The sequence below is a fragment of the Melospiza melodia genome, chromosome 4 (genome assembly GCF_035770615.1).
Source record: "Melospiza melodia melodia isolate bMelMel2 chromosome 4, bMelMel2.pri, whole genome shotgun sequence".
Lineage (NCBI taxonomy): Eukaryota > Metazoa > Chordata > Aves > Passeriformes > Passerellidae > Melospiza > Melospiza melodia.
The window spans coordinates 29,997,807-30,018,313 of record NC_086197.1 but is presented as its reverse complement, the minus strand read 5'-3'; positions in this window follow the sequence as shown (position 1 = coordinate 30,018,313).

Genomic DNA, 20,507 nt, shown 5'->3' with positions numbered 1-20,507 from the left:
CCAGACATAGTGGAGAAGCGTTTTGCTAAGATGTAGACTACAAAAGACGCGAAAGACGAAGGTAGGATGCTCTCCGGAGGTAAGAGCCGCTGCCGGGCGTCTTTCGGCAGAAGCCGCGCTAAGGAGAGCACTGTGAGCGGCACAATCGTCTTTGCGCGAAGAAGCCGCTTCTTGGGCTCCGGCAGCCGGCGAGAGCGGCAGCTTCGGGAAGGTGAAGAAGCAAGCTGTACAACACTGGGATTGTGTGCGCACCTTGCCAACTGATAGAAAACAGTACCTTTGCACTCTCCTGACTTTTCCAATCACAGGAACATTCGATTGGAAGCTGTTTTGGACAACTTTTCTTTTCTTCCTGCCAAACACTTGGCAGACATCCGTGCAACTTCTAGAACACGATGGGAGATGTTTTCTGTGCTGGCACAGTTTTTCCTAGCCAGACATAGTGGAAAAGCTTTTTGCCGAGGTGTAGATGAGAAGAGGAGCTAAAGAGTGGATGTTAGCAAATGACACCCATCTTCAAAAAAGGCAATTAAGAGGACTCGCCATAGTACAAACCAGCCAGCCTCTTTTTTATCCCCAGGAAGTTGATGAAGCAGCTCTTCCTGGAAATCCTTGCCAGGCACATGACAGATGACCAAATAATGTAGTTAGCATGATTTTTCAGGGGAATTTCATGCTGAACATCACTTTAAACTCCTCTGATGAATCAACTTGACTGGTAGATGAAGGGAATATTATCTGCCTGGGCTTCAGGGAGGTTTTTGACATACCTCTACATGGCATCACACATACATATGGAAGCAATAGTGCAAAGGGGAGGGAATCAGTGTCTTTTCAGTGATGCTGAGGGAAAAGACAAGAGGCAGTGGGCACACACTGAAATACAGGAGATTGCCTTTGAACATCAGTAAATGTTTCTTTACTGTCAGGGTGACTGAACCACGGCACAGACTGCCCAGAAAGATTGTGGAGCCTGGATCTTTGAAGACATTAAAAGTACACCCAGATAGAATCCTGGGCAAGAGGCTCTAGGTATCCTGGTTTAGGCAGGGGGGTTTGGCCTGGTTAGCCCCACCAACACCTTCCACTCTCTTTCATTCTGTGCTAGTGAATTCTCTTCAAGATGCATTTCAAAGCGCTGGCATGACAAAGTTCTGTGCAGACAGAGATCCAAATGGACATGGCATCTAAGTTCCTTAAGCAGTGTTCAAGAAGAATGTAAAACTCTGGCACAAGTGTCTCTTCCCTAACTGAATCCCTTTCATGGGAAAATTCCCAGCTCTAGAAAGATCTTCTGATACGCATGCTTAAGACTGACACTGGCTGAGCAAATTTCTCCCTATGTATATCTAAGACCAGTTAGGATCTTCACCCAAAGTGCAGTCAACATAGTCACAGAATGCCTATTGTTAAGAAGTGACAGCTTCCATCAGAATGGCAGCTATTGGTCCACAAAATGGATTAATGGATGGGAATTATCTACGTGGGTTAAAAACAAAAATAAAGAGTTGGTCTTTATTTATCAATTTCATGGCAATATTGATAAGGGAAGAAAAAGATCTAAGTCCTTGACTTTCTGGACTCGAGGAAAGATTTTAAAAATTCCTTGTAAAAATGTATGATCACAATCAGACTATTGAAACCATTTTAGTTGGGAACAAAGTTCCAAAATTGTCTAGATAGTGGCAAAGAAGCCAAGAAAATAGGAAAGAAACAAAAAGAGAGCAAAAGAGTCAGCTTCAGTGTACAAGCTCGTTCTAGAAGTAGTCTGCTGGGAAAAGGAACCCCCAGCTAAATTTCCAATGTATTCCTGCGCTTGATTCAGTAACTGGTCAATGTAAAAACCAATCCTTTTGTACAACTTCTTCCAGCAACAAAAACTCCAACAGGTTGACACTACCATCATGCCTGTTCCAGACATATTTAAAAGAGAAATGATGATTTTCTTGAAAACCTACTTACATAAAAGTTGCAAGATGGTGGAGGGATTCCCACATCCTCCTTCCTCCATCTGGCTTGAAAGTATATTTGATAAAATATGCAACAAAGCACATGATTTATAAGGGAGAGTCAAATGGATGATTTGGGAATCGATCTCTTGTTGATAGTAAACTTCATATCCACTCGGTGTGACCTTTTTAAAACAAAATGTGGAGCTGAGGCATGAATCTGCCACAACAATTGTAAAGCAAACATACACACTCCCCTTCATATGCCCCCCCCTCCACACACACCTAGGCACACACAGAGATCAGCATAGCAGATCATGAACACCTTGGAAAAGACTGAAATGCTAAATGCCTCTCTTGATGGGCAAAAGAGCTGGTGCAGTAATTCAAATGCCTGGTACAAAAATTCTGTTTAATATTTAGCTCCTATTTAAAACACAGCTTTTCATTTCATTCTATTTACAGAATATTTTCATTTCATTTGTTTCTTTAAAATTACTTAGTTCTCACCTGTTGTATGTCTAGGAATATTTTCTTCCAAAAATAGAAAAAAATAGATGATATCTTTTCAGCAGAAAACATTGGTTGATACAATTTTAAACCATCATGATATGGAAGAATTCTTCTGTCCCTCTCGAAGGTGGAAGAAGCATTTGGATCACAGATCATCTACAATGAAATACTTGACATGTTTAAGATGCTTTCAATCAATTTTGATCGTCAATTGCTTATTTGTTGTAAACAGTAATTTTTCAGTGAAGGGAAAGTGTGTGTGGTATATCTACATGATATGTTCAAAGGCAGTTCCTACTAATGGCCAGGCTGAATTCCAGTAAATAATGTCCCGAATGATATTTTGCCGCCTTCTTTGGCACTTCATGAAATCTTACCCCGATGAAGTGCTGAAACAAAGAGATTTTCTCTTAGAGAGTGTCTCATGTTGTAACCTATCCCATGGATTTTATGCTGTAATTCTTATCTCTTTTAAAATTTACTATCTTCTGTACAGTTTTCATGAAACTTTCTGTTACAGTAGTGAATAGCACAGATAAATGTCATTTTGTACAACTTTGAATTTACCCCAAGAGCTGAGAGAAAACTTGATCCTATACTTCAATCCGAGTTTCTTCTATAGTCCGACTTTGTTTCTCTACCATCAAGCTTCTCCTTTGTTGCTGCTCCAAGCCCCGTCCAAGGTGACCTTGAATACTTTCAGGGATGGGACACCCACAACTTCTCTGGGCAACCTGTTCCAGTGTTCCAGCACTCCCACAGTAAAAAAGGCCTTCCTTTCATCTAATATGTGTAGGAAATCATAAATCTAGGCATAGAAGCTTGGAGTGCAAATTTGAAATTCTTTGGATTTGAAGCACATTTTATATGAATACTGACTTACAGATGACTAAAAGATGTTGATGGGCATTTGAGCTGACAAGTTTTGAAAAAGTGCACGGAAATTAAAATTGAAACCACTAAAATTAAAAACTCCTTGCCATTTTCTTTTTCCTCTCCTATTCAAAATTGCATATGTCAGATATCAGTGCTTCATGCAAACCTCTCAGATGCTCTCAGAGAAAAAGCTTTTCTTTCAGACTAAGTTGCGGTTGACGTAGAACACTAGCAGGAGTGAAAGATTTTCTGGGCATCGGGGCAGCACGTTCTCCTTGGATTTGTGTGCAGAATGCATTTTATCCAAAGTGGAAAATAGATCCCAGCTCTGTTCTATTCATCATTCTTACTTCATCAGGCCAGAAGATTCTGTGAAAAGTAGCCTGTGGACCTTGAAGACAGCGCATGTGAACCAGATGAGAGGTGATAGAGAAGTTGAGGGAGAGAAGAAAGAGCATGAGGCTGAAACCAGAAAGTATTTCTCCACGTGATCATGGAAGATTGCAGGAGCCACTTGGTACTATCAAACCAGCCCAACTTGGCACTGGTGCCACCTTGGGTCTGGGAGCCATGTTGCATATCGTGCATTTTAAGGAGCCAGCTGGCCACACCCAGCCATATGCCCCCAAACACAAACCAAGGCCCTTTTCTCTGGCAAACAAAACTCAGCTGCCCTGCTTCTGGATGGCAGATTGCAGGAACCACTTGGTACTATCAAACCAGCCCAACTTGGCACTGGTGCCACCATGGGTCTGGTCACCATCCTGCCTATTGTAGCTTTTCAGGAGCCAGCCGGTCACTCTCAGCCATAGGCCCCCAAACACAAACCTCGGCCCGTTTCCCTGGCAAACAAAAGTAAGCTGCCCCGCTTCTGGATGGCAGATTGCAGGAGCTACTTAGTACTATCAAATCAGCCCGACTTGGCACAGGTGCCACCTTGGATCTGGGAACCATCCTGTGTATCGTGGATTTTCAGGGGCCAGCCAGCCACTCTCAGCCATATGCCCCCAAAAACAAACCACGGCCCTTTTCTCTGGCAAACAAAACTCAACTGCCCCTCTTCTGGATGGCAAATTTTAGGACGCACTTTGTACTACGAAAACCGCCCGACGTGGCACTGGTGCCACCTTGTGTCAGGGAACCATCCTGCATATCGAGCTTTTTAAGGAGCCAGCCGGCCAGGCCCAGCCATATACCCCCAAAAACAAACCACGGACCATTTCTCATGGAAAAAAAAATCCGCTGCCCCGCGTCTGGATGGCAGATTGCAGGAGCCACTTTGCACCATCAAACCAGCCCGACTTGGCACTGGTGCCACCTTGGGTCTGGGAACAATCCTGCGTATCGTACATATTCAGGAACCAGCCGAACACTCCCAGCCACAGGCCCCCAAACACAAACAACGGCCCATTTCCCTGGCAAACAAAACTCAGCTGCCCCGCTTCTGGATGGCAGTTTGCAGGAGCCACTTGGGACTATCAAACCAGCCCGACTTGGCACTGGTGCCACCTTGGGTCTGGGAACCATCCTGCGTATGGTGGATTCTAAGGAGCCAGCCGGCCACTCCCAGCCACAGGCCCCCAACAAAAACCACGGCCCTTTTTTCTGGCAAACAAAACTTAGCTGCCTCACTTCTGGATGGCAGATTGCAGGAGCCACTTGGTGTAATCAAACCAGCCCGACTTGGCACTGGTGCCACCTTGGGTCTGGGAACCATGCTGCGTATCGTGGTTTCTAAGGAGCCAGCCGGCCACTCCCAGCCACAGGTCCCCAAACAAAATCAACGGCGCTGTTCCCTGGAAAACAAAACACGCCTGCCAACTTTTTGATGGAGTTTGCAGGAGCCACTTGGTACTATCAAACCAGCCCGACTTGGCACTGGTGCCACCTTGGGTCTGGGAAACATCCTGCGTATCGTGGATTCTTAGGAGCCAGCCGGCCACTCCTAGCCACAGGCCCCCAGACAAAAACCTAGGCCTATTTCTCTGGCAAACAAAAGTAAGCTGCCCCGCTTCTGGATGGCAGATTGCAGGAGACACTTGGTACTATCAAACCAGCCCAACTTGGCACTGGTGCCACCTTGGATCTGGGAACCATGCTGTGTATCGTGGATATTCAGGGGCCAGCCGGCCACTCTCAGCCATATGTCCCCAAACAGAAACCTCGGCCCGTTTCTCTGGCAAACAAAACTCAACTGCCCCTCTTCTGGATGGCAAATTGCAGGATGAACTTGATACTAAAACCGCAGGCCGACTTGGTAGTGGTGACACCTTGGGCCTGGGAACCATCATGCGTATCGAGCATTTTAAGGAGCCAGCCGGCCACTCCCAGCAATATGCCCCCAAAAACAATCCACGGAATTTTTCTCTGGCAAACAAAAATCTGCTGCCCCGCTTCTGGATGGCAGATTGCAGGAGCCACTTTGCACCATCAAACCAGCCCGACTTGGCACTGGTGCCACCTTGCATCTGGGAACCATGCTGCCTAGCGTGGATTTTCAGGAGCCAGCCGGCCACTCTCAGCCATAGGCCCCCAAACAAAACCCACGGCCCGTTTCCCTGGCAAACAAAATTAAGCTGCCCCGCTTCTGGATGGCAGATTGCAGGACGCACTTGGTAGTATCAAACCAGCCCGACTTGGCACTGGTGCCACCTTGGGTCTGGGAACCATCCTGCGTATTGTGGGTTCAAAGGAGCCAGCCGGCCACTCCCAGCCACAGGCCCCCAAATACAAACAACGGCGCTTTTCCCTGGAAAACAAAACTCGCCTGACAACTTTTTGATGGCAGATTGCCAGAGCCACTTGGTACTATCAAACCAGCCTACCTTGGCACTGGTGCCACCATGGGTCTGGTCACCATCCTGCCTATCGTAGCTTTTCAGGAGCCAGCCGGTCACTCCCAGCCATAGGTCCCCAGTCACAAACCTCGGCCCGTTTCCCTGGCAAACAAAAGTAAGCTGCCCCGCTTCTGGATGGCAGATTGCAGGAGCCACTTTGTACTATCAAACCAGCCCAACTTGGCACTGGTGCCACCTCTGGTCTGGGAACCATGCTGCGTAACACAGATTCTACGGCGCCAGTCGGCCACTCCCAGCCACAAGCTCCCAAACACAAACAACGGCGCTATTCTCTGCCAAACAAAACTCCACTGCCCCTCTTCTGGATGGCAAATTGCAGGACGCACTTGGTACTATAAAAACAGCCCGACTTGGCACTGGTGCCACCTTGGGTCTGGGAACCATCCTGCGTATCGATCTTTTTAATGAGACAGCCGGCCACTCCCAGCCATATGCCCCCAAACACAACCCACGGCCCTTTTCTCTGGCAAACAAAACTCAACTGCACCGCTTCTGGATGGCAGATTGCAGGAGCCACTTGGTACTATCAAACCAGCCCGACTTGGCACTGGTGCCACCTTGGGTCTGGGAACCATCCTGCGTATGGTGGATTCTAAGGAGCCAGCCGGCCACTCCCAGCCACAGGCCCCCAACAAAAACCACGGCCCTTTTTTCTGGCAAACAAAACTTAGCTGCCTCACTTCTGGATGGCAGATTGCAGGAGCCACTTGGTGTAATCAAACCAGCCCGACTTGGCACTGGTGCCACCTTGGGTCTGGGAACCATCCTGCGTATCGTGGATTCTAAGGAGCCAGCCGGCCACTCCCAGCCACAGGCCCCCAAACAAAATCAACGGCGCTGTTCCCTGGAAAACAAAACACGCCTGCCAACTTTTTGATGGAGTTTGCAGGAGCCACTTGGTACTATCAAACCAGCCCGACTTGGCACTGGTGCCACCTTGGGTCTGGGAAACATCCTGCGTATCGTGGATTCTTAGGAGCCAGCCGGCCACTCCTAGCCACAGGCCCCCAGACAAAAACCTAGGCCTATTTCCCTGGCAAACAAAAGTAAGCTGCCCCGCTTCTGGATGGCAGATTGCAGGAGACACTTGGTACTATCAAACCAGCCCAACTTGGCACTGGTGCCACCTTGGATCTGGGAACCATGCTGTGTATCGTGGATATTCAGGGGCCAGCCGGCCACTCTCAGCCATATGTCCCCAAACAGAAACCTCGGCCCGTTTCTCTGGCAAACAAAACTCAACTGCCCCTCTTCTGGATGGCAAATTGCAGGATGAACTTGATACTAAAACCGCAGGCCGACTTGGTAGTGGTGACACCTTGGACCTGGGAACCATCATGCGTATCGAGCATTTTAAGGAGCCAGCCGGCCACTCCCAGCAATATGCCCCCAAAAACAATCCACGGAATTTTTCTCTGGCAAACAAAAATCAGCTGCCCCGCTTCTGGATGGCAGATTGCAGGAGCCACTTTGCACCATCAAACCAGCCCGACTTGGCACTGGTGCCACCTTGCATCTGGGAACCATGCTGCCTAGCGTGGATTTTCAGGAGCCAGCCGGCCACTCTCAGCCATAGGCCCCCAAACAAAACCCACGGCCCGTTTCCCTGGCAAACAAAATTAAGCTGCCCCGCTTCTGGATGGCAGATTGCAGGACGCACTTGGTAGTATCAAACCAGCCCGACTTGGCACTGGTGCCACCTTGGGTCTGGGAACCATCCTGCGTATCGTGGGTTCAAAGGAGCCAGCCGGCCACTCCCAGCCACAGGCCCCCAAATACAAACAACGGCGCTTTTCCCTGGAAAACAAAACTCGCCTGACAACTTTTTGATGGCAGATTGCAGGAGACACTTGGTACTATCAAACCAGCCCAACTTGGCACTGGTGCCACCATGGGTCTGGTCACCATCCTGCCTATCGTAGCTTTTCAGGAGCCAGCCGGTCACTCCCAGCCATAGGTCCCCAGTCACAAACCTCGGCCCGTTTCCCTGGCAAACAAAAGTAAGCTGCCCCACTTCTGGATGGCAGATTGCAGGAGCCACTTGGTACTATCAAACCAGCCCAACTTGGCACTGGTGCCACCTCTGGTCTGGGAACCATGCTGCGTAACACAGATTCTAAGGTGCCAGTCGGCCACTCCCAGCCACAAGCCCCCAAACACAAACAACGGCGCTATTCTCTGGCAAACAAAACTCCACTGCCCCTCTTCTGGATGGCAAATTGCAGGACGCACTTGGTACTATAAAAACAGCCCGACTTGGCACTGGTGCCACCTTGGGTCTGGGAACCATCCTGCGTATCGATCTTTTTAATGAGACAGCCGGCCACTCCCAGCCATATGCCCCCAAACACAACCCACGGCCCTTTTCTCTGGCAAACAAAACTCAACTGCACCGCTTCTGGATGGCAGATTGCAGGAGCCACTTGGTACTATCAAACCAGCCCGACTTGGCACTAGTGCCACCTTGGGTCTGGGAACCATCCAGCCTATCGTGGATTTTAAGGAGCCAGCCGGCTACTCCCAGCCACAGGCCCCCAACAAAAACCACGGCCCTTTTTTCTGGCAAACAAAACTTAGCTGCCTCACTTCTGGATGGCAGATTGCAGGAGCCACTTGGTGTAATCAAACCAGCCCGACTTGGCACTGGTGCCACCTTGGGTCTGGGAACCATCCTGCGTATCGTGGATTCTAAGGAGCCAGCCGGCCACTCCCAGCCACAGGTCCCCAAACAAAATCAACGGCGCTGTTCCCTGGAAAACAAAACACGTCTGCCAACATTTTGATGGAGTTTGCAGGAGCCACTTGGTACTATCAAACCAGCCCGACTTGGCACTGGTGCCACCTTGGGTCTGGGAAACATCCTGCGTATCGTGGATTCTAAGGAGCCAGCCGGCCACTCCTAGCCACAGGCCCCCAGACAAAAACCTAGGCCTATTTCTCTGGCAAACAAAAGTAAGCTGCCCCGCTTCTGGATGGCAGATTGCAGGAGACACTTGGGACTATCAAACCAGCCCAACTTGGCACTGGTGCCACCTTGGATCTGGGAACCATGCTGTGTATCGTGGATATTCAGGGGCCAGCCGGCCACTCTCAGCCATATGTCCCCAAACAGAAACCTCGGCCCGTTTCTCTGGCAAACAAAACTCAACTGCCCCTCTTCTGGATGGCAAATTGCAGGATGAACTTGATACTAAAACCGCAGGCCGACTTGGTAGTGGTGACACCTTGGGCCTGGGAACCATCATGCGTATCGAGCATTTTAAGGAGCCAGCCGGCCACTCCCAGCAATATGCCCCCAAAAACAATCCACGGAATTTTTCTCTGGCAAACAAAAATCAGCTGCCCCGCTTCTGGATGGCAGATTGCAGGAGCCACTTTGCACCATCAAACCAGCCCGACTTGGCACTGGTGCCACCTTGCATCTGGGAACCATGCTGCCTAGCGTGGATTTTCAGGAGCCAGCCGGCCACTCTCAGCCATAGGCCCCCATACAAAACCCACGGCCCGTTTCCCTGGCAAACAAAATTCAGCTGCCCCGCTTCTGGATGGCAGATTGCAGGAACCACTTGGTACTAACAACCCAGCCCGACTTGGCACTGGTGCCACCTTGGGTCTGGGAACCATCCTGCGTATCGTGGATTCTAAGGAGCCAGCTGGCCACTCCCAGCCACAGGCCCCAAAACACACACAACGGTGCTTTTCCCTGGAAAACAAAACTCGCCTGCCAAACATTTGATGGCAGATTGCAGGAGCCACTTGGTACTATCAAACCAGCCCAACTTGGCACTGGTGCCACCATGGGTCTGGTCACCATCCTGCCTATCGTAGCTTTTCAGGTGCCAGCCAGCCACCCCCAGCCAGAGGCCCCTAGACAAATATTTCGGCCCGTTTCCCTGGCAAACAAAAGTAAGCTACCCCGCTTCTGGATGGCAGATTGCAGGAGCCACTTTGCACCATCAAACCAGCCCAACTTGGCACTGGTGCCACCTCTGGTCTGGGAACCATCCTGCGTATCGTGGGTTCTAAGGAGCCAGCTCGCCACTCCCAGCCACAGGCCCCCAAACACAAACAACGGCGCTTTTCCCTGGAAAACAAAACTCGCCTGCCAACTTTTTGATGGCAGATTGCCGGAGCCACTTGGTACTATCAAACCAGCCCAACTTGGCACTGGTGCCACCATGGGTCTGGTCACCATCCTGCCTATCGTAGCTTTTCAGGAGCCAGCCGGTCACTCCCAGCCATAGGCCCCCAGACACAAACCTCGGCCCGTTTCCCTGGCAAACAAAAGTAAGCTGCCCCGCTTCGGCATGGCAGATTGCAGGAGCTATTTAGTACTATCAAACCAGCCCGACTTGGCACTGGTGACACCTCTGGTCTGGGAACCATCCTGCCTATCGTGGATTTTCAGGGGCCAGCCGGCCACTCTCAGCCATATGCCCCCAAAAACAAACCACGGCCCTTTTCTCTGGCAAACAAAACTCAACTGCCCCTCTTCTGGATGGCAAATTTTAGGACGCACTTTGTACTACGAAAACCGCCCGACGTGGCACTGGTGCCACCTTGTGTCAGGGAACCATCCTGCATATCGAGCTTTTTAAGGAGCCAGCCGGCCACGCCCAGCCATATACCCCCAAAAACAAACCACGGACCATTTCTCATGGAAACAAAAATCCGCTGCCCCGCGTCTGGATGGCAGATTGCAGGAGCCACTTTGCACCATCAAACCAGCCCGACTTGGCACTGGTGACACCTTGGGTCTGGGAACAATCCTGCATATCGTGGATTCTAAGGAGCCAGCCGGCCACTCCCAGCCACAGGCCCCCAAACACAAACAACGGCGCTTTTCCCTGGAAAACAAAACTCGCCTGCCAGCTTTTTGATGGCAGATTGCAGGAGCCACTTGGTACTATCAAATCATGCCAACTTGGCACTGGTGCCACTATGGGTCTGGGAACCATCCTGCCTATTGTACCATTTCAGGAGCCAGCCGGACACTCCCAGCCATAGGCCCCCAGACACAAACCTCGGACCGTTTCCCTGGCAAACAAAATTAAGCTGCCCCGATTCTGGATGGCAGATTGCAGGAGCCACTTGGTGCTATCAAACCAGCCCGACTTGGCACTGGTGCCACCTTGGGTCTGGGAACCATCCTGCGTATCGTGGATTCTAAGCAGCCACCCGGCCACTCTGAGCCACAGGCCCCCAAACACAAACAACGGCGCTTTTCCCTGGAAAACAAAACTCGCCTGCCAAATTTTTGATGGCAGATTGCAGGAGCCACTTGGTACTATCAAACCAGCCCAACTTGGTACTGGTGCCACCATGGGTCTGGTCACCATCCTGCCTATCGTAGCTTTTCAGGAGCCAGCCGGTCACTCCCTGCCATAGGCCCCCAGACAAATATCTCGGCCCGTTTCCCTGGCAAAGAAAAGTAAGCTGCCCGGCTTCTGGATGGCAGATTACAGCAGCCACATGGTACTATCAAACCAGGCCAACATGGCACTGGTGCCACCTTGGCTCTGGGAACCATCCTGCCTATCGTGGATTTTCAGGCGCCAGCCGGCCACTCTCAGCCATATGCCCCCAAACACATACCACGGCCCTTTGCTCTGGCAAACAAAACTCAACTGCCCCTCTTCTGGATGGCAAATTGCAGGACGCACTTGGTACTACGAAAACAGCCCGACTTGGCAGTGATGCCACCTTGGGTCAGGGAACAATCCTGCGTATCGATCTTTTTAAGGAGCCAGCCGGTCACTCCCAGCCATAGGCCCCCAGACACAAAGCTCTACCCGTTTCCCTGGCAAACAAAAGTAAGCTACCCCGCTTCTGGATGGCAGATTGCAGGAGTCACTTTGCACCATCAAACCAGCCCGACTTGGCACTGGTGCCACCTCTGGTCTGGGACCCATCCTGCGTATCGTGGATTCTAAGGAGACAGCCGGCCACTCCGACCCACAGGCCCCCAAACACAAACAACGGCGCTTTTCCCTGGAAAACAAAACTCGCTTGCCAACTTTTTGATGGCAGATTGCAGGAGCCACTTGGTACTATCAAACCACCCCAACTTGGCAACAAGTGGTTCCTGCAATCTGACATCCAGAAGCGGGGCAGCTTACTTTTTTTTGCCAGGGAAATGGACCGTTGTTTGTGTTTGGAGGCGTATGGCTGGGAGTGGCCGACTGGCTCCTTAAAATCCACGATACGCAGCATGGTTCCCAGACCAGAGGTGGCACCAGTGCCAAGTCGGGCTGGTTTGATAGTACAAAGTGGCTCCTGCAATCTGCCATCCAGAAGCGGGGCAGCTTACTTTTGTTTGCCAGGGAAACGGGCCGGGCTTTCTGTCTCGGGGCCTATGGCTGGGAGTGACCGGCTGGCTCCTGAAAAGCTACGATAGGCAGGATGGTGACCAGACCCATGGTGGCACCAGTGCCAAGTTGGGCTGGTTTGATAGTACCAAGTGGCTCCTGCAATCTGCCATCAAAAAGTTGGCAGGCGAGTTTTGTTTTCCAGGGAAAAGCGCCATTGTTTGTGTTTGGGGACCTGTGGTTGGGAGTGCCCGGCTGGCTCCTTAGAAACCACGATACGCAGCATGGTTACCAGACAAGAGGTGCCACCAGTGCCAAGTTGTGCTGGTTTGATACTGCCAAGTGGTTCCTGCAATCTGCCATCCAGAAACGGGGCAGCTTACTTTTGTTTGCCACGGAAACGGGCCGTTGTTTGTGTTTGGGGGCCTGTGGCTGGGAGTGGCCGACTGGCTCCTTAGAATCCACGATACGCAGGATGGGTCCCAGACCAGAGGTGGCACCAGTGCCAAGTCGGGCTGGTTTGATAGTACCAAGTGGCTCCTGCAATCTGCCATCCAGAAGCGGGGCAGCTTACTTTTGTTTGCCAGGGAAACGGGCCGAGGTTTGTGACTGGGGACCTATGGCTGGGAGTGACCGGCTGGCTCCTGAAAAGTTACGATAGGCAGGATTGTGACCAGACCCATGGTGGCACCAGTGCCAAGTTGGGCTGGTTTGATAGTACCAAGTGGCTCCTGTAATCTGCCATCAAATAGTTGGTAGGCGAGTTTTGTTTTCCAGGGAAAAGCGCCGTTGTTTGTGTTTGGGGGCCTGTGGTAGGGAGTGGCCGGCTGGCTAATTAGAATCCACGATACGCAGGATGGTTCCCAGACCAGAGGTGGCACCAGTGCCAAGACGGACTAGTTTGATGGTGCAAAGTGGCTCCTGCAATCTGCCATCCAGAAGCGGGGTAGCTTACTTTTGTTTGCCAGGGAAACGGGCCGAGCTTTTTGTCTGGGGGCCTATGGCGGGGAGTGACCGGCTGGCTCCTGAAAAGCTAAGATAGGCAGGATGGTGACCAGACCCATGGTGGCACCAGTGCCAAGTTGGGCTGATTTGATAAAACCAAGTGGCTCCTGCAATCTGCCATCAAAAAGTTGGCAGGAGAGTTTTGTTTTCCAGGGAAAAGCGCCGTTGTTTGTGTTTGGGGGCCTGTGGCTGGGAGTGGCCGGCTGGCTCCTTAGAATCCACGATACGCAGCATGGTATCCAGACCCAAGGTGGCACCAGTGCCAAGTTTTGCTGGTTTGATAGTACCAAGTGGTTCCTGCAATCTGCCATCCAGAAGCAGGGCAGCTTACTTTTGTTTGCCATGGAAACGGGCCGAGGTTTTTGTCTGGGGGCCTATGGCTGGGAGTGACCGGCTGGCTCCTGAAAAGCTACGATAGGCAGGATGGTGACCAGACCCATGGTGGCACCAGTCCCAAGTTGGGCTGATTTGATAGTACCAAGTGGCTCCTGCAATCTGCCGTCAAAATTTGGCAGGCGAGTTTTTATTTTCCAGGGAAAAGCGCCGTTGTTTGTGTTTGGGGGCCTGTGGCTGGGAGTGGCCGGCTGGCTGCTTAGAATCCACGATACGCAGGATGGTTCCCAGACCCAAGGTGGCACCAGTGCCAAGTCGGGCTAGTATGATGGTGCAAAGTGGCTCCTGCAATCTGCCATCCAGAAGCGGGATAACTTACTTTTGTTTGCCAGGGAAACGGTCCGAGCTTTGTGTCTCGGGGCCTATAGCTGGGAGTGACCGGCTGGCTCCTGAAAAGCTACGATAGGCAGGATGGTGACCAGACCCATGGTGGCACCAGTGCCAAGTTGGGCTGGTTTGATAGTACCAAGTGGCTCCTGCACTCTGCCATCAAAATGTCGGCAGGCGAGTTTTGTTTTCCAGGGAAAAGCGCCGTTGTTTGTGTTTGGGGGCCTGTGGCTGGGAGTGGCCGGCTGGCTCCTTAGAATCCACTATACGCAGGATGGTTCCCAGACCTGAGGTGGCACCAGTGCCAAGTCGGGCTGGTTTTATAGTACCAAGTGCGTCCTGCAATCTGCCATCCAGAAGCGGGGCAGCTTACTTTTGTTTGCCAGGGAAACGGGCCGAGCTTTGTGTCAGGGGACCTATGGCTGGGAGTGACCGGCTGGCTCCTGAAAAGCTACGATAGGCAGGATGGTGACCAGACCCATGGTGGCACCAGTGCCATGTTCGGCTGATTTCATAGTACCAAGTGGCTCCTGCAATCTGCCATCAAATAGTCGGCAGGCGAGTTTTGTTTTCCAGGGAAAAGCGCCGTTGTTTTTGTCTGCGGGCCTGTGGCTGGAGTGGCCGGCTGGCTCCTTAGAATCCACGATACGCAGCATGGTTCCCAGACCCATGGTGGCACCAGTGCCAAGTTGGGCTGGTTTGATAGTACCAAGTGGCTCCTGCAATCTGCCATCAAAAAGTTGGCAGGCGAGTTTTGTTTGCCAGGGAAAAGCGCCGTTGTTTTTGTTTGGGGGCCTGTGGCTGGGAGTGGCCGGATGGCTAATTAGAATCCACGATACGCAGCATGGTTCCCAGACATGAGGTGGCACCAGTGCCAAGTTGGGCTGGTTTGATACTACCAAGTGCGTCCTGCAATCTGCCATCCAGAAGCGGGGCAGCTTACTTTTGTTTTCCAGGGAAAAGCGCCGTTGTTTTTGTCTGCGGGCCTGTGGCTGGAGTGGCCGGCTGGCTCCGTAGAATCCACAATACGCAGCATGGTTCCCAGACCCAAGGTGGCACCAGTGCCACGTTGGGCTGGTTTAATAGTACCAAGTGGTTCCTGCAATCTGCCATCAAAAAGTTGTCAGGCGAGTTTTGTTTTCCAGGGAAAATCGCCGTTGTTTTTGTTTGGGGGCCTGTGGCTGGGAGTGGCCGGCTGGCTCCTTAGGATCCACGATACCCAGGATGGTACCCAGACCAGAGGTGGCACCAGTACCAAGTCGGGCTGGTTTGATAATAACAAGTGGATCCTGCAATCTGCCATCCAGAAGCGGGGCAGCTTACTTTTGTTTGCCAGGGAAACGGTCCGAGCTTTGTGTCTGGGGGCCTATGGCTGGGAGTGACCGGCTGGCTCCTGAAAAGCTACGATAGGCAGGATGGTGACCAGACCCATGGTGGCACCAGTGCCAAGTTGGGCTGGTTTGATAGTACCAAGTGGCTCCTGCAATCTGCCATCAAAAAGTTGGCAGGCGAGTTTTGTTTTCCAGTGAAAAGCGCCGTTGTGTGTGTTTTGGGGCCTGTGGCTGGGAGTGGCCAGCTGGCTCCTTAGAATCCACGATACGCAGGATGGTTCCCAGACCCAAGGTGGCACCAGTGCCAAGTCGGGCTGGTTTGTTAGTACCAAGTGGTTCCTGCAATCTGCCATCCAGAAGCGGGGAAGCTGAATTTTGTTTGCCAGAGAAAAAGGCTGTTGTTTGTGTTTCCGGGCCTGTGGCTGGCAGTGGACGGCTGGCTCCTGAAAATCCATGATACGCAGCATGGTTCCCAGACCCAAGGTGGCACCAGTGCCAAGTCGGGCTGGTTTCATAGTACCCAGTAGCTCCTGCAATCTGCCATCCAGAAGAGGGGCAGTTGAATTTTGTTTTCCAGAGAAAAGGGCCGTGGTTTGTGTTTGGGGCCTATGGCTGAGAGTGACCGGCTGGCTCCTGAAAAGCTACGATAGGCAGGATGGTGACCAGACCGATGGTGGCACCAGTGCCAAGTCGGGCTGGTTTGATAATACTAAATAGCTCCTGCAATCTGCCATCCAGACGCGGGGCAGCGGATTTTTGCTTGCTGGAGAAAAGTTCCGTGGGTGTTTTTGGGGGTATATGGCTGGACGTTGCCGGCTGACTCCTTAAAAACATCGATACGCAGGATGGTTCCCTGACCCAAGGTGGCATCACTGCCAAGTCGGGCTGTTTTCGTAGTACCAAGTGGCTCCTGCAATTTGCCATCCAGAAGAGGGGAAGTTGAGTTTTGTTTACCAGAGAATAGGGCCGTGGTTTGTGTTTTGGGGCATATGGCTGAGAGTGGCCGGCTGGCGCCTGAAAATCCACGATAGGCAGGATGGTTCCCAGAGCCAAGGTGGCACCAGTGCCATGTTGGCCTGGTTTGATAGTACCATGTGGCTCCTGCAATCTGCCATCCAGAAGCGGGGCAGCTTACTTTTGTTTGCCAGGGAAACGGGCCGAGGTATTTGTCTGGGGGCCTATGGCTGGGAGTGACCGGCTGGCTCCTGAAAAGCTACGATAGGCAGGATGGTGACCAGACCCATGGTGGCACCAGTGCCAAGTTGGGCTGGTTTGATAGTACCAAGTGGCTCCTGCAATCTGCCATCAAAGAGTTGGCAGGCGAGTTTTGTTTTCCAGGGTAACGCGCCGTTGATTTTGTTTAGAGGCCTGTGGCTGGGAGTGTCCGCCTGTCCTCTTAGAATCTACGTTACGCAGCATGGTTCCCAGAGCCAAGGTGGCACCAGTGCCAAGTTGGGCTGGTTTGATAGTAGCAAGTGGTTCCTGCAATCTGCCATCCAGAAGAGGGGCAGCTTACTTTTGTTTGCCAGGGAAACGGGCCGAGGTATTTCTCTGGGGGCCTATGGCAGGGAGTGACAGGCCGGCTCCTGAAAAGCTAAGATAGGCAGGATGTTTACCAGACCCATGATGGCACCAGTGCCAAGTTGGGCTAATTTGATACTACCAAGTGGCTCCTGCAATCTGCCATCCAGAATCGGGGGTGCTTACTTTTTTTTCCAGGGAAACGGGCCGAGGTTTGTGTCTGGGGGTTTATGGCTGGGAGTGACCGGCTGGCTCCTGAAAAGCTACGATAGGCAGGATGGTGACCAGACCCATGGTGGCACCAGTGCCAAGATGGGCTGGTTTGATAGTACCAAGTGGCTCCTGCAATCTGCCATCAAAATGTTGGCAGGCGAGTTTTGTTTTCAAGGGAAAAGCGCCGTTGTTTGTGTTTGGGCGCCTGTGGCACGGAGTGGCCGGGTGGCTGCTTAGAATCCACGATACGCAGGATGGTTCCCAGACCCAAGGTGGCACCAGTGCCAAGTCGGGCTAGTTTGACACTACCAAGTGGCTCCTGCAATCTGCCATCCAGAATCGGGGCAGCTTAATTTTGTTTGCCAGGGAAACGGTCCGAGGTTTGTGATGGGGGCCTATGGCTGGGAGTGACCGGCTGGCTCCTGAAATGGTACAATTGGCAGGATGGTTCCCAGACCCATAATGGCACCAGTGCCAAGTTGGGATGATTTGATAGTACCAAGTGGCTCCTGCAATCTGCCATCAAAAAGCTGGCAGGCGAGTTTTCTTTTCCAGGGAAAAGCGCCGTTGATTTTGTTTGGAGGCCTGTGGCTGGCAGTGGCTGCCTGTCGTCTTAGAATCCGGGTTACGCAGAATGGTTCCCAGAGCCAAGGTGGCACCAGTGCCAAGTTGGGCTGGTTTGATGGTGCCAAGTGGCTCCTGCAATCTGCCATCCAGAAGTGCGGTAGCTTACTTTTGTGTGCCAGGGAAACAGGCCGAGGTTTGTGTCTGGGGGCCTATGGCTGGGAGTGACCGGCTGGCTCCTGAAAAGCTACGATAGGCAGGATGGTGACCAGACCCATGGTGGCACCAGTGCCAAGTTGGGCTGGTTTGATAGTACCAAGTGGCTCCTGCAATCTGCCATCAAAAATTTGGCAGGCGAGTTTTGTTTTCCAGGGAAAAGCGCCGTTGTGTGTGTTTTGGGGCCTGTGGCTGGGAGTGGCCAGCTGGCTCCTTAGAATCCACGATACGCAGGATGGTTCCCAGACCCAAGGTGGCACCAGTGCCAAGTCGGGCTGGTTTGTTAGTACCAAGTGGTTCCTGCAATCTGCCATCCAGAAGCGGGGCAGCTGAATTTTGTTTGCCAGAGAAAAAGGCTGTTGTTTGTGTTTCGGGGCCTGTGGCTGGCAGTGGACGGCTGGCTCCTGAAAATCCATGATACGCAGCATGGTTCCCAGACCCAAGGTGGCACCAGTGCCAAGTAGGGCTGGTTTCATAGTACCTAGTGGCTCCTGCAATCTGCCATCCAGAAGAGGGGCAGTTGAGTTTTGTTTTCCAGAGAAAAGGGCCGTGGTTTGTGTTTGGGGCCTATGGCTGAGAGTGACCGGCTGGCTCCTGAAAAGCTACGATAGGCAGGATGGTGATCAGACCCATGGTGGCACCAGTGCCAAGTCGGGCTGGTTTGATAATACTAAATAGCTCCTGCAATCTGCCATCCAGACGCGGGGCAGCGGATTTTTGCTTGCTGGAGAAAAGTTCCGTGGGTTTTTTTTGGGGGTATATGGCTGGACGTTGCCGGCTGACTCCTTAAAAACATCGATACGCAGGATGGTTCCCTGACCCAAGGTGGCATCACTGCCAAGTCGGGCTGTTTTCGTAGTACCAAGTGCGTCCTGCAATTTGCCATCCAGAAGAGGGGCAGTTGAGTTTTGTTTACCAGAGAAAAGGGCCGTGGTTTGTGTTTGGGGGCATATGGCTGAGAGTGGCCGGCTGGCGCCTGAAAATCCACGATAGGCAGGATGGTTCCCAGAGCCAAGGTGGCACCAGTGCCATGTTGGCCTGGTTTGATAGTACCATGTGGCTCCTGCAATCTGCCATCCAGAAGCGGGGCAGCTTACATTTGTTTGCCAGGGAAACGGGCCGAGGTATTTGTCTGGGGGCCTATGGCTGGGAGTGACCGCCTGGCTCCTGAAAAGCTACGATAGGCAGGATGGTGACCAGACCCATGGTGGCACCAGTGCCAAGTTGGGCTGGTTTGATAGTACCAAGTGGCTCCTGCAATCTGCCATCCAGAAGCGGGGTAGCTTACTTTTGTTTGCCAGGGAAACGGGCAGAGCTTTCTGTCTGGGGGCCTATGGTTGGGAGTAACCGGCTGGCTCCTGAAAAGCTACGATAGGCAGGATGGTTCCCAGATCCAAGATGGCACCAGTGCCAAGTCGGGGTGGTTTGATGGTGCAAAGTGGCTCCTGCAATCTGCCATCCTGACGCGGGGCAGCGGATTTTTGTTTCCAAGAGAAATGGTCCGTGGTTTGTTTTTGGGGCTATATGGCTGGGCGTGGCCTGCTGGCTCCTTAAAAAGCTACGATAGGCAGGATGGTTCCCTGACCCAAGGTGGCACCAGTGCCAAGTCGGGCGGTATTCGTAGTACAAAGTGCGTCCTAAAATTTGCCATCCAGAAGAGGGGCAGTTGAGTTTTGTTTACCAGAGAAAAGGGCCGTGGTTTGTTTTTGGGGGCATATGGCTGATAGTGGCCGTCTGGCGCCTGAAAATCCACGATAGGCAGGATGGTTCCCAGACCAGAGGTGGCACCAGTGCCAAGTCGGGCTGGTTTGATAGTACTAAATAGCACCTGCAATCTGCCATGCAGAAGCGGGGCAGCTTACTTTTGTTTGCCAGGGAAACGGGCCGAGGTTTGTGTCTGGGGGCCTATGGCTGGGAGTGACCGCCTGGCTCCTGAAAAGCTACGATAGGTAGGATGGTTACCAGACCCATGGTGGCACCAGTGCCAAGTTGGGCTGGTTTGATAGTACCAAGTGGCTCCTGCAATCTGCCATCAAAAAGTTGGCAGGCGAGTTTTGTTTTCCAGGGAAAAGCGCCGTTGTTTGTGTTTGGGGGACTGTGGCTGGGAGTGACCGGCTGGCTCCTTAGAACACACGATACGCAGGATGGTTCCCAGACCCAAGGTGGCACCAGTGCCACGTCGGGCTGGTTTGATGGTGAAAAGTGGCTCCTGCAATCTGCCATCCTGAAGCGGGGTAGCTTACATTTGTGTGCCAGGGAAACGGGCCGAGGTTTATGACTGGGGGCCTAGGGCTAGAAGTGACCGGCTGGCTCCTGAAAAGCAACAGTAGGCAGGATGGTTCCCAGACCCAAGGTGGCACCAGTGCCAAGTTGGGCTGGTTTGATGGTACCAACTGGCTCCTGCAATCTGCCATCTAAAAGTTGTCAGGCGAG